Source organism: Jaculus jaculus, chromosome 7, assembly GCF_020740685.1.
Source record: "Jaculus jaculus isolate mJacJac1 chromosome 7, mJacJac1.mat.Y.cur, whole genome shotgun sequence".
Lineage (NCBI taxonomy): Eukaryota > Metazoa > Chordata > Mammalia > Rodentia > Dipodidae > Jaculus > Jaculus jaculus.
Window position 1 is genome coordinate 60,244,744 of NC_059108.1, and position 14,823 is coordinate 60,259,566.

Genomic DNA, 14,823 nt, shown 5'->3' on the forward strand with positions numbered 1-14,823 from the left:
ACAAGGTAGAAGAACACGTGGAACGAGAGAACTAGAGCAGCATCAGCTCTCTCCCCTCCCCCGCCACCTGTGCCCAGCTCCAGTGAAAATAGCAGCGGTCCCTGGACCCGACCATGCCAACATGAGCCAACAGCGTGACAAAAGCAGGAGCAGAGTCCAACAGCAACATCAGTGGCACCAGCACCGGCAACAGCAGCCCCAGTGGCAGCAGAGCCAGCAGCAGCAGCTTCAGTGTCAGCAGCGGCAGCTTAAGAGGCAGCAGCAGCAGTTCCAGCAGCGGCAGCTTCAGAGGCAACAGTGGCGAATCCAGCAGTGGCAGCCACAGCAGCGGCAGCAGCAACAGCGGATCCAACAGTGGCAGCTTTACCAGCAGCTGCAAAGGATCCAGTAGCAGCAGCTTCAGCAGCAGCAGCAGTATCAGTTCCAGCAGTGGGGGTAGCAATCTGCAGGAAAACAGTGGCCAGGCTCGGTTTGCCCCACAGGAAAAGGCAGTGCCCAGCTACAGAAATCAGAACAGTAGCCTAACAACCCAGCCAGCAAATTGACTGAGACCAAAATCATCCAAAAAGGTAACTGGGATTGCACCAGGGAAGGGTCTCACTTGGTCACAAGCTGACTTGATTCCCTCAACAGACCAGAAATCTTAACGTCTTTGTTGGTAGAGGATCTGGTTGTTATAATACCTACTGTTACATAAATACTCACTAATATTTTTGATTGAATGTGTACAGTGTTTAGTAAAATTTTAGAATCTACCTATATTTTATTCGACTCAGCCTACTTGAATACTCCCATAGCAGGCAAACTCAACCCCTAGGAACACCGTTGTAGATACTCTGAGAATCTTAAGAGCCACACCTAACACCTTAAGCTCCTACCCTGAAGATATATAACATCAGATCAATTGATACAGCAAAGAATACCCAGCTAGCTAGAAAATCCAAGCATTAACTTAATCCAAGATGCAAAAATATATACATTATAAAAAAAGAAACACTAAAAAGCAAGGTAATATAAATCCACCTAAAAGTATTAATGCATCAGAAATGACCTCCAGTGAGAACAAGTTAAAGGAAATGCCTGAGAAAGATTTCAAAAGAAAGATTGTAAATATGTTCAAAGAAGTCAAAGAACAAATCAAAGGAGTCAAAGAGGAACTCAAAGAGGAAATCAAAGGAATTAAAGAAGATGGAGGACACCTATTTCATCAAATAAAGAAGGCAATAAAAGACATAACTAAGGAAATAGAAATAATAACGAAAAACCAGTCAGAATTACTAGCAATGAAGAACACAGTTAATGAAATAAAAAACTCTGTAGAAAATCTCACCAGTAGGATGGATGAAGGAGAGGACAAAATATCTAAGCTAGAAGACCAGGTGGCAGATCTAATACAGTCCAACAAAGAGAAAGACAACTTATAGAAAAGTATGACTGGGAATTTCAAGATATTTAGGACACTATGAAAAGATCAAATATAAGAATTCAGAGAATAGTAGAAGGAGAAGAATTTCACTGCAAAGGCATAGTAGGCGTCTTCAACAAAATCACAGAAGAAATATTCCCCCAAATTGTGAAAGAGGTTCCAATGTAGATACAGGAAGCCTTTAGAACCCCAGCCAGACAAAACCTGGAAAGAACCTTTCCTTGCCATATTATAATCAAACTACCAAATACACAAACCAAAGAGAAAAATATTGAAAGAAGTTAGAGAGAAAAATCAAATTACCTAAAAAGGCAAGCCCATCAGGATTACAGCAGATTATTCAACACAAACTTTAAAAGCTAGAAGGGCTTGGAGTGATGTATTCTAAGATCTGAAAGATAACAACTGTCAATCAAGGTTACTTTATCCTGCAAAGCTATCCATTCAAATAGATGGAGAAATAAGGACATTCCATGACAAAAGCAGGTTAAAGGAGTATTTGAAGACAAAACCAGCTCCAGTTAACACAAGAGAGCAAATGTAGAACCAGAACCACAAAAGAATGGTAAACATAAATACACACCTTTCAATAATATCTCTTGATATCAACGGCCTCAAAGCCCCAACCAAAAGACATAGGTTTGCAGACAGGGTTAAAAAGCAGGATCCTACAATTTGTTGTCTCCAAGAACTCACCTTTCTACAAAGGATAGAAGTTATCTTAGGGTGAAAGGTTGGAAAACAGCGTTTCAAGCAAATGGGCCTAGAAAACAAGCAGGGGTTGCTATCCTAATATCTGACAAAGTATATTTTAGTCCAACGTTGCTCAAGAAAGATAAGGAAGGTCACATTATATTTATTAAGGGCATGCTCCAACAGGAGGACATTACAATCCTAAACATATATGCACCTAACATGGGGGCTCCCAAATTCATCAAACAAACACTATTTGAACTAAGGTCACAGATAACACCAAACACAGTGGTGGTGGGTGACTTTAACAACACACTCTCATCAATTGACAGGTCATCCTAGGAAAAAGAAACTCAGAGGCATCTTAACTAAATGAAATAATACAAGGAATGGACCTAACAGATATATACAGGACATTTCATCCAAATGCTGCAGAAAATATATTCTTTTCAGCAGTACATGGAACATTCTCTAAAATAGAACATATATTAGGACACAAAGCAAATCTTAAGAAATTCAGGAAAATTGAAATAAATCCTTGCATTCGATCTGACCACAGTGGAATTAAACTATAAATCAGTAGCAAGAAAGGCTATAGAGCATACACAAAATCATGGAAACTAAACAATACACTACTAAATGATGAATGGGTCAATGAAGAAATCAAGAAGGAACTCAAAAAATTTATAGAGTCAAACGATAATGAGAAAACAACATACCAAAATCTCTGGCACATAATGAGGGCAGTTCTAAGAGGTAAATTTATAGCCTTAAGTGCCTATATTAAGAAATTAGACAGGGTGCAAGTAAACAACCTAATGCTTCACCTTAAGCCTTGGAAAAAGAAGAACAAGGCAAACCAAAACTCAACAGATGGGAAGAAATAATAAAGATTAGGGCAGAAATTAATGAAATAGAAACAAATAAAAAATCCAAATAATTAATGAAACAAAGAATTGGTTCTTTGAAAGGATAAAAAAAGATTGATAAACCCTTAGCAAATCTGACCAAAAGAAAGAGAAGAGACATGAATTAATAAAATCAGAGATGAAAAAGGTAACATCACAACAGATTCCAGAAAAATTCAAAAAATCACAGGGACATACAATAAAAGTATATACTCCACAAAGTATGAAAATTGGAAAGAAATGGATTAGTTCCTTGATTTATATGACCTACCTAAATTAAATCAAGATGAGGTTAATCACTTAAATAGACCTATATCAAGCATGGAGATCGGAACAATTATCAATAATCTCCCAACTAAAAAAAGCCCAGGCCCAGATGGATTCACTGCTGAATTTTACCAGATCTTCAAGGAAGAGCTAACACCATTGCTTCATAAGCTTTTTCAGGAAATAGAAAAAGAATTAATTTTACCAAACTAGTTCTATGAAGCCACCATCACGCTGGTACCAAAACCAGGCAAAGATGGAACAAAAAAAGAAAATTACAGACCAATCTCCCTCATGAATGTAGATGCAAAAATTCTCAACAAAATATTGGCAAACAGAATACAAGAATATATCAGAAAGATCATTCACCCTGACCAAGTAGGCTTTATCCCAGAGATGCATGGGTGGTTCAATATATGCAAATCTATAAATGTACTACATTATATATATGGGTTGAAGGACAAAAGTCACATGATCATCTCATTAGATGCAGAGAAAGCGTTGGACAAAATCCAACATCCCTTCATGATAAAAGTCCTACAGATACTGGGAATAGAAGGAACATATCTCAATATAACAAAAGCTATTTATGACAAGCCTACAGCCAACATATTACTAAATGGGGAAAAACTGAGAGCTTTGCAACTTAAATCAAGAACAAGACAAGGATGTCCACTGTCCCCACTTTTATTTAATATAGTTTTGGAAGTCTTAGCCATAGCAATAAGGCAAGAGACACACATAAAAGGGATACAAATTGGAAAGGAAGAGATCAAGTTATCATTATTTGCAGATGACATGATTCTGTACATAAAGGACCCTAAAGACTCTACTAGCAAACTGTTAGAGCTGATCAAAACCTACAGCTATGTAGCAGGATACAAAATAAATACACAGAAATCAGTAGCCTTCATATATGCTAACAACATACACACAGAGGATGCAATCAGAGAATCACTGTCATTCACAATTGCATCAAAATAAATAAATAAATAAAGTACCTTGGAATACACCTAACCAAGGAAGTAAAGAATCTCTACAATGAGAACTTTAAAACACTCAAGTGCGAAATTGCAGAAGACACTAGAAAGTGGAGAAACATCCCTTGTTCTTGGATTGGAAGAATCAATATTGTGAAAATGGCAATCTTACCACAAGCAATCTATACATTTAATGCAATCCCTATCAAAATTCCAAAGACATTTTTCATGGAAATAGAAATAACAATCCAAAAAATCATTTGGAATCACAAAAAACCTCAAGTATCTGAAATAATACTGAGTAACAAAAATAAGGCTGGTGGTATCACCATATCTGATTTTAACCTATACTACAGAGCCATAGTAACAAAAAGAGTGTGGTACTGGCACAAAATCAGACATGTAGACCAATGGAACATAATAGAGGACCCAGATGTAAGTCCAGGAAGGTATAGCCACTTGATATTTGATAAAAATGCCAAAAGTATTCATTGGAGAAAAGATAGCCTCTTCAGCAAATGGTGTTGGGAAAACTGGATATATATCTGTAGAAGGAAGAAAATAGATTCTTCTCTCTCTCCATGCACAGGAATTAAGTCCAATTGGATTAAAGACCTTAACATCAGACCTGAAACTCTGAAACTGCTAGGGGAAAAAGTAGGGGAAACCCTTCAACATATTGGTCTTGGCAAAGACTTTCTGAATACAACCCCAATTGCTCAGGCAATAAAACCAAGATTAATCACTGGGACCTCATGAAATTACAAAGATTTTGCACTGCAAAGGACACAGTGAATAAAGCAAAGAGGCAACCTACAGAATGGGAAAAAATCTGATAAAAGTTTAATACCTAGGACATACAAAGAACTCAAAAAGCTAAATAATAAGGAATCAAACAAGCCAATCAAAAAATGGGCTATGGAGCTAAATAGAGCATTCTGAAAGGAAGAAATATGAATGGCATATAAGCATCTAAAAATATGTTCTATGACCATCAGGAAAATGCAGATTAAAACTACATTGAGATTCCATCTCACTCCTGTCAGATTGGCTACCATCATGAAAACAAAAGATCATAAATGCTAGCGGGGATGTGGAAAAAGAGGAACCCTTCTACACTGCTGGTGGGAATGCAATCTGGTCCAGCCATTGTGGAAATCAGTGTGGAGGTTCCTAAAACAGCTAAAGATTGATCTACCATATGACCCAGCTATAGCACTCCTAGACATATATCCTAAGGACTCATTTCATTTTGTTAGAAGTACGTGCTCAACCATGTTTATTGCTGCTCAATTTATAATAGCTGGGAAATGGAAACAGCCTAGATGTCCCTCAACTGATGAGTGGATAATGAAGATGTGGCACATTTATACAATGAAGTTCTACTCAGCGGTAAAGATAAATGAATTTACGAAATTTGCAGAAAAAATGGATGGATCTGGAAAGAATTATACTAAGTGAGGTAACCCAGGCCCAGAAAGCCAAGCGCCACATGTTCTCTCTCATATGTGGATCCTAGCTACAGAAGATTGGGCTTCTGCGTGAGAAGGAAAATACTTAGTAGCAGAGGCCAGTAAGTTAAAAAGGAGATATAAAAGTAAGAGAAAGGATGGGAGGAGGTTACTCAAAAGGTTGGTATTGTATATATGTAAGTAGAATGATTGAGATGGGGAGGTAATATGATGGAGAATGGAATTTCAATGGGAAAAGTGCAGGGGTGGGTGAGGGTATTACCATGGGATATTTTTGATAATCATGGAGACTGTTAATAAAAATTTAAAAAAAACAGAAACAAAAATGGGAGATTGACTATCAAGCAATGAATGGATAGTTAAAGTAATCAATAATTTTTTTAAAAGCTGAATAGTAATAAAAACACAATATGACAAAACTGATGGGACACATTGAAGTCAGTCCTAAGAGGGAAGTTTATATGACTAAATGCCTACATTACCAAAATAGAGAAATCTCAACTTAATAACATCCATCCATCTGAAGGCATTGGAGGAACAAGAACAATGCAATAGTAACAGATGGAAACAAATAATCAAGATCAGAGCACAAGTAAATTAATTGGAAATTTAAAAAAAATTAAAACTTGATGAAACAAAGATAAAACCCCTGGCCAATTCGATCGAAAAGAAAAAGTAAAGATATGGCTCAAACCAACAAGATCAGAAATGAAAAAGATGTTACAACAGATACCACTATAATGGGATGAAACAGGACATATTTCAAAAACTGTACTCTACAAAATTGAAAAACTCAGAATTAGAAATCACTGAATTCCTTAACTCCCAGCAACTACCAAATCTAAACCCAGAAGAGGTAAAGTACTTTAAAATACTTATCACATCAAGTGACATTGAAAAGTTAAATAATAGCCTTTCCCAGCATAAAAAAGAAGAGAAAAAGAAAAAAGCAGAAAGAGAAAAAGACCCCTGTCCCAATGCATTCATTGTCTAATTCTACCAAACCTTCATTGAAGAGCTAAAGTCAAAATTTCTCAACTTATTTCCCATGATTTCAAAGGAAGTATTGGTCCCTGACTCATACTATGAAACCAGAATTACTTCAATATTAAAACCAGACAGATATTCAATAAGAAAAAAGACTTACAGATGAATATCCTTGACAAACTTAGACAAAAATATTATCAATAAAATTCTTGCAAACCAAAGTCAAGAACATCATAAATATCATTCACTTTTATCAAGTAGGTTTCATCTCAGAGATGCAGGGAAGGTTCAACATATAGAAATCAATAAAAGTAATACAGCATGAAAATAGGCTTAAAAACAAGACTCACATGATCATTTCAATAATACAGATAAGGCCTTTGACACAATACAATATCCATACATGAGTAAAACAATGGAGGAACTAGGGATGGAGCGTTATCTCAACAAAATTATAGCAATATACAATAGGCATAAAGCTTATATTATACTAAATGGAAAAAAATCAAAGCATTCCCATTATTGTCTGGAATTAGCAGGCATGACCATTCTCACCACTACTTTTCTACATAGTACTTGAAGTCTTAGCTCAAGCAATGAGACAAAACAAATAAATAAAAGGGATGCAAATTGGAAAGTGTGTTGGTTTGATTCGAGTGTCCCCCATAAACATAGGTGTTCTGAATCCTAGGTGCCCAGCTGATAGAACTTTGAAAACTAATTCCTCCTGGAGGCTGTGTATTGTTGGGGGTGGGTTTATAGGTATTATAGCCAGTTTCCCCTTGGCAGTGTTTGGCACACTGCCTTGTTGCTATGGTCCATATGTTGTTGGCCAAGAGATAATGTCCAGCCTCTGCTCAGACCATCATTTCCCCAACCATCATGGACCTTATGCTTGAGTCTGTAAGCATAATAAGAAAAATTTTTTGTTTTTCCCCCACAAACTACTCTTGGTCAAGTGATTTCTACTAGTAATGTAGGCCTGACTGCAACACTAAAGTTAGTACCAAGGAGTGGTGTCATATGCTGCTACACACCTAACTCTGTGACTTGGTCCTTTTGGAGCTGGTGTTCAATGAGCATGTGGAAGGATTTGAAACCTTGGCATCACTGTTGCAGGAAAGACTATGATCTGCCAAGGAGGAGGAACATGGCCAGAATCCTGCATAGGCTGCTGCTAACTGCATGGACCCACATGACACCTGGCCTGGTACACAGCTGCAGGAGCAAAAACCAAACAAGGGCATTTTTCAACATTGTCCTTTTGGAGCTTATTTTGGAGAGGAATATGGAAGGATTTGAAACCTTGGCCTCACTGATGCCTCGCAGTGCTATGATGCACGGCTTGATGGACCCTTGTCTTCAGAGTTGAAAGACAGGAATGCAGTAAGAAGTATGGGCTGTGAGGTTTGGCTTAGGAGGGCAAGAAAGAGCTTTGTCTGGACTGAGCTAGAAGCAGATTGTGTGAAGGGCTTGTTGCAATGGCCATGTCCTGCACAGACTAAAGGCCCAAGTTCCAATCAAAATCCACAAAAAGTTCTTAACAGATTAAAAAAAAAAAAGTCAGGAGAGGTGGAGAGGTGGCTTAGCAGTTAAACTATTTGCTATCAAGGCCAAAGGATCCTGGTTTGATTCTCCAATCCATGTAATCCAGATGCACAAATGGGCTCATGTGTCTGGAATTCATTTGCAGTGGCTAGAGAAGTTGGCATGCCCATTCTCTCTCTCTCCCTCACTCTCTCAAATAAATAGATAAATGAATAACTGAGATGTATTTTTTTAATGTGAAATTTCATATGGTAGCACAAAAAGCCTTGCATAGGCCAAACTGTACTCAGCAAAAGAAAAACTTCTGGTGATATTACAATACCTGATGTCAATGTATACTATAAAGCCATAATAATATAAACAGCATGGTACTGGCACAATAAATAAACATATACCAGTGGAATATAACAGAAATCAAGGTATAAGTGATTACCACTATCTGATATTTGATAAAGAGGCCAAATTGCTCACTGGAGTAAAGGCAGCATTTTCAAAAAATGGTGCAAGAGAAAATGGATAGCCATGTGTTGATGAATTATTTGTACCCTCTTCTCTAACCTAGAAAAAAAATCAACTCCAAATGAATCAAGGACCTCATTATAAGACATGAAACTCCAAAATGGCTAGAAGAAAATATAAGGAGAACACTCTACTCTGTAGGCATAGGGGAAGAATTTTTGAAATCAACCTCAGAGTCCCTGGGAATTAGACAAATTCTCAATCATTGGGATCTCAGGAAACTACACAGCTATTATACTGATGAGCAAACTAATAACAAAGTCAACAGAAGACCTACTGAATGAAACAAAGTCTTCATGAGCTATATAACCAACAGGCTTAAGACCTAGAATCTACAAATAACTAAAAACATGAAACAATAATAATAAAAAAAATGAAACCTACACAAAAATGGGGAAGAGAATTGAATAGAGTGGCCAGAAAAGAAGAAAGACAAATGACCAACAATCACCTAATAAAAAAGGTGTTCAAAATCATTAGCCAGAATAGAAATGGAAATTGAAATAAGTTTGAGATTCCATTTCACTCCAGTCAGAATAACAATCATCTTACTTCTGGGTAAGATGGCTGCATAGGAGTCACACCAAAAAAGCCTAGGGAGGAATTAAAGCAAAACAACAGCAAAATGCACTTTTCTTCCAAAAAGTGAAGGTAGATAGGATTTTATCAGCCACCGTGAAGAAATGGCCAGGATAATGTGCAGGCTCTTGCATCCTGCACAGATGCACTTGCCACCAAGCCTGCTACACAGCTTCAGGAGCAAACACCAAACAAGGGAATTTTCTAACCACATCAAACCTGAAGAGGAGACAGTGAAGATAAGGTAAGGAACTGCTGAAAGGGATACAGGTGGGATTAGCTGAGCAGTTTAAGTACAAATTCACACTTCCTGCACCCTCCCAACCTTCACAAATCATCCTCTAGAAAATGCATTCAGCCCCCAGCGGCAGGGCATGCAGCACAGCTGATCAGAGCACCAGCTCCAATGTACAACATGGAGGTATAGAGGTGGGCACTCAGCATTAGTGAGATTGGAAGCCGCTCCAAAACATAACGAGGCCAACTGAGAAAAAAGAAGGTACATAGGCCTGTGCTGGAAGTACTAATCTCTCTTTCCATGTCAGGAAAGATTATGGGTTACTTATTCATGCTTGGCTTTATCATTTTAAATTAAGCTGTATTTGGAGGTTGACTATTATTTCCCATAAGGCTTTCATATTCCCAGGGCCTTTGTCTTTTTCTTCTGTCATTAATTAGGGGCAGAATCAGATTGAGACCCAGGCTGACCTGGAACCCATTTCAGATCAGACATCTCAACTCCCAGCAGACAAGAGTAAGGGTGTTACACAACACACACCCTTAGGTACTTTGGCTTTATAAGGTTATCTTGTTGTTTCAATCCTCACCTTTGCATATTTTGTGCTGGTTTTTATTGAGTGTATATTACTCAGTTGAATTTTAGAATTTTGCCAGTAAATAGCTCCAACCAATCCACTGGAATACTTGAATAGCATGCAAAAGCAGCATCTAGTATTACTTCTGATGTTGGATTGGAGTAAAAGAGCTACACTTGGCAACTTAAACCCCTACTGTGAAGGTACATAAAGTGGATTTCCAAGTCCAAAAGCACCAGAGATAATTAGAGAATCCAAGCATCAAAAAAAAAAAAAAAAAAAAAAAACTCAGGATGCAAAATATTGTTGACTTATAATACTAGAAGCACAAAGAATCAAGAAAATGCAACCAAACCAAACTTATAATTCTATCAGAAGTGACCCTCGAGCTGGGCGTGGTGGCGCACTCCTTTAATCCCAGTACTCGGGAGGCAGAGGTAGGAGGATTGCTGTGAGTTCAAGGACACCCTGAGACTCCATAGTGAAATCCAGGTCAGCCTGGGCTAGAGTGAGACCCTACCTCGAAAAAAAAAAAAAAGAAGTGACCCTCATTGAGACCGTTTTAGAAGAAGTGTCTGACAAAATTTCAAAAGTTTTTTTTTTTTTTTTGTTATCTATACTTAAAGAAGTCAATGGAATCAAAGAAGAAAACAAAGAACTTAAATAGAATACAAACTGAAGGAATTCCAGGAGAAGCTAGGAAACCAGCTTAATGAAATAAGTGCACATTAAAAAAGGAAACAAAATCAGGCAGAAATTTGATCATTGAGAAAATGAAGCTAGTCAAATAAAAAACTCTGTGGAAAGTCGAAGCAGTAGAATGGAAGAAGGACAGCTCAGAATATCTAAATTAGAAGAGCAGGTGGCAGGTCTAATACAGTCCAACAAAGAGAAAGATAAGCAAACAGGAAGGTATGAATGGGAGTTTCAAGATATTTGGGACACTAAGAAAAGATCAAACATAAGAATTAAGGGTATACTAGAAGGGGAAGAATTTCAATCCACAGTTATAGTAGGCATTTCAACAAAATCATAACAAAACAAATTTCCCCAAATTGGGAAAGACATACCAATGCAGACAGAGAAAATTTTGAACACCAAACAGACAAAACCTGTAAAGCACATCTCCTCGCCATGTTATAATTAAACTAGTAAACACACAAATCAAGTAATATATATTGAAAGCAGTTAGAGAGAAAAAGCAAGTCACGTATAAAAGCAAGTCCATCAGGATCACAACAGATTGCACAACACAAACTTTAAAAGCCATATGGACTTGGAATGATGTGTTCCAATATCTGAAAGATAACTGACAACCAAGATTACATTACCCTACAAAGCTACCTATCCAAATTGAAGAAGAAATAATGTCATTTCACAACAAAAACAGGGTAAATCAATTTATGACAACTAAACCAACTCTACCGAAAATACTTGAAGGAATCCTCCATGCTGAAGAGAAATCAAAGAACACACAGGAGGAAAGATGAAAAGATAAAACATACTCAAATAACAGTTAAAAGAAGAGAGTTAGTGGAATTCAGGAGCAAAACACGAAGAATGGCAAAAATGATTTCATACCTTTCAATAATTCTTAATATTGATGGCCTCAATGCCCCAGTGAAAATGCACAAGCTTGTAGACTTGATTATAATATAAGATCTTGTTGTTTGTTGCCTCCAGGAAACTCATCTCTCAATAAAAGATAGACACTGTCTTAGGGTTAAATGATGGAAAATGATATTTCAAGGAAACAGATCTAGTAAGCAAGAAGGCTTGCTATCCTAATATCTGACAGGATAGACTTCAAACCAACACTAGTGAGGAAAGTTAAAGAAGGTCACTGGATACTGATTAAAGGAACACTCCAACAAGAGGACATTACAATCCTAAATGGATAGTTACCTAATATGAGGGCTCCCAATTTCATGAAAAAAAAAAAAAACACTATGAAACTTAGGGTTACAGAGATCACCAAACACAATAGCAGTAGTTATCTTCAATACCCCACTCTCATCAATTGACAGGTCATCCTGGCTTAATATCAACAGAGTCATCTGGATTAAATGATATCCTGCAACAAAGGGACTTAACAATTTTCTCTAGAGAATTCCATCGCAATGCTGCAGAATATACATTTTGTCAGTGGCACATGGAAGATCCTCCAAAATAGACCATAAGCAAATCTTATGAAATAGAGGAAAACTGGAATAATCACTTTTACTCTACCTGACCACAGTGTGATTAAACTACAAATCAACAATAACAAAAATTACAGAGCATACACACATTCATTGAGACTATACCATATCATATTGAATGATGAAAGGGTCATTGAAAATATCAAACAGGAATACAATAAATTTATAGAATGAAATGATAATATAGCATACCCAAACCTTTGGGACATAATAAAGGCAGTCCTGAGAAGGGAATTTTTAGCTCTATATGTATATATTTTAAAAAATGAGACAACTCACAAGTGAAAAATTTAATGCTTTACCTTAATTCCTTAGAAAAAGAAGGACAAGGCAAGCCAAAAATCAGTTGATGAGAAGAATTAATACAGATTAGGGCAGAAATTAATGAAATAGAAACCAAAATGAAAAAGAAACAATCCAAACTATTAATGAAAGAATGAATTGGTTCTTTGAAAGGATAAACAAGTTTGATAAACCCTTAGCAAATATGACCAGAGAAAACAGAGACCAAGCTGAGTGAGGTGGCACATGCCTGCAATGTCCATTTGAGAGCCTAAGGCATAATTGTGAGTTTGAAGAAGTCTGGGATACAGTAGGGCCCACAGCTTGTTCATGCTGTTGGTAATCATTATGCTCCATCAGCTTGCATAACACTCTTTATCACTATGAGATCCAGCAAGCAAGGAGCTGACTTCTATCTCCATTCCAACATGGTCTCTCAATGTCTTCTGTATTTGGTGCATATATGTTTAGGATTATAATCTTCTAGTTGGATTGTTCTCTTGATGAGTATTAAGTAGCCTTCTTAATCTCTATGATGACTTTTAGTTTAAAGTCTATTTTGTTAAACATAAGTATAGCCACACCTGCTTGTTTCCTATCCTTTCATTCCAAATTTGTGTCTATTTGTAATGATAAGTTTGGTTTCTGGTTTTTATTGTTTGTTTGTTTGGCTCTTGAGGTAGGCTGTTGCTCTAGCCCAGCCTGATCTGGTATTCACTATGTAGTCTCAGGGTGGCCTCAGTTCATAGTGATCCATCATCATCAGTCTCCTGAGTTTTGGGATTAAAGGTGTATGGCAAATGGATTGATTGAGTTTTCTGATCTAGCCTGGTAATCTGTGTCTTTTGAATGGGGCCTCGAGCCATTGCAAACAAACTCAAGATGTATATGCTACCTTGTGCATTTGGCTTTACATGTGTACTGGAGAACTGAAGCCAGGTACTTAGGCTTTGCAGTCAAGAGCCTTATCCACTGAGAAATCTCTCCATTCCCCCATTACATTTTTATTTAGCATCTCAATCTATCTATTGATTGCCAATTTTATTTCTTGGTATAACTTTCTCATTGCTTTTATTTTATTGTCTATTTTCCTTTGGAATTCATTCAAGCATTTGTTCACATGCTCTTTGAATTAATTATGGTATATATTTAATTCTTTTGTTAATTTTCTTCCTTTTGTTTTAGCATTTTTTTCATTTGTTGAACATCTTTATCAATTACATTTTCAAATTCCTTACCATGTGCCTCTAAGTTGTTAGGGGTTGAAGTTTACCCATCTGGAGATAATCCTTTTGACTTGCTGAGAATGCAGTAACAGTGGCAGCATTGGTATTTGTGTTGATTGCTTGTTCAGACTTGATCCAAGCAGGCATGGGCATGTGGTCTATCCATGAGTTTGGACTGAGGTCACTGGAAGTTGAGAGCATACTCCATTGGTGGGCAATCTCCACTGGGGTTTTGGCTAGGTGCCTTATGGAGTGCAATCAGTATAATCAGTAAGGACAGGGCCTAGTCTAGTGGTTCCTATTCAGGAAGGACATGGGCAGGTACAGGCTGATGAGGGATTCTGGGAAGTCAAAATAGTGCTAAATTGGTCTGTTTCCTAATCCATGTATGTCTATGGGCCATGGGTCTATCTGTGTGATTGAGTGGTGTAGTGGGATGGCTGAGAAGCCCACTGTGTGTGAGGTAAGACTCCATAGGGTTCTGGGTTAGGCCTGCTGGTGTATATGATCAGCTATACCAGCTCAGGTTGTGTGTAATGTGGGAGAAAGGTCTGTGTGAGCTTAGAACTATATACACAGCAAATCTTGAGTTCTTACCCACATTATCAAAACAATTGAAAACACAGTTCAGGGAAGGGTAAATTTTGAGATTTTTTTTTAGGGAGATAAGAGGTAAAGTAAATCAGGAAAACTATCATACCTACAAAGTTCTTCCCCTGTCAGGAGGAGGGGAAACCAGGAGAATCTCCCTCATGTAGGGAAAAGTCCTATCCAAGATAGGAAGACTCTGAGAAAAGGGATGGAGGGGATGAAGGAGCTTATTTAAGTGTTTCAGATCTACTTATATAAATCAAGCATCCAAGTAGAATGAGCCTTTTCACCAGACTCAGGTATATAGAGGAAGGACATAACCATGAGAA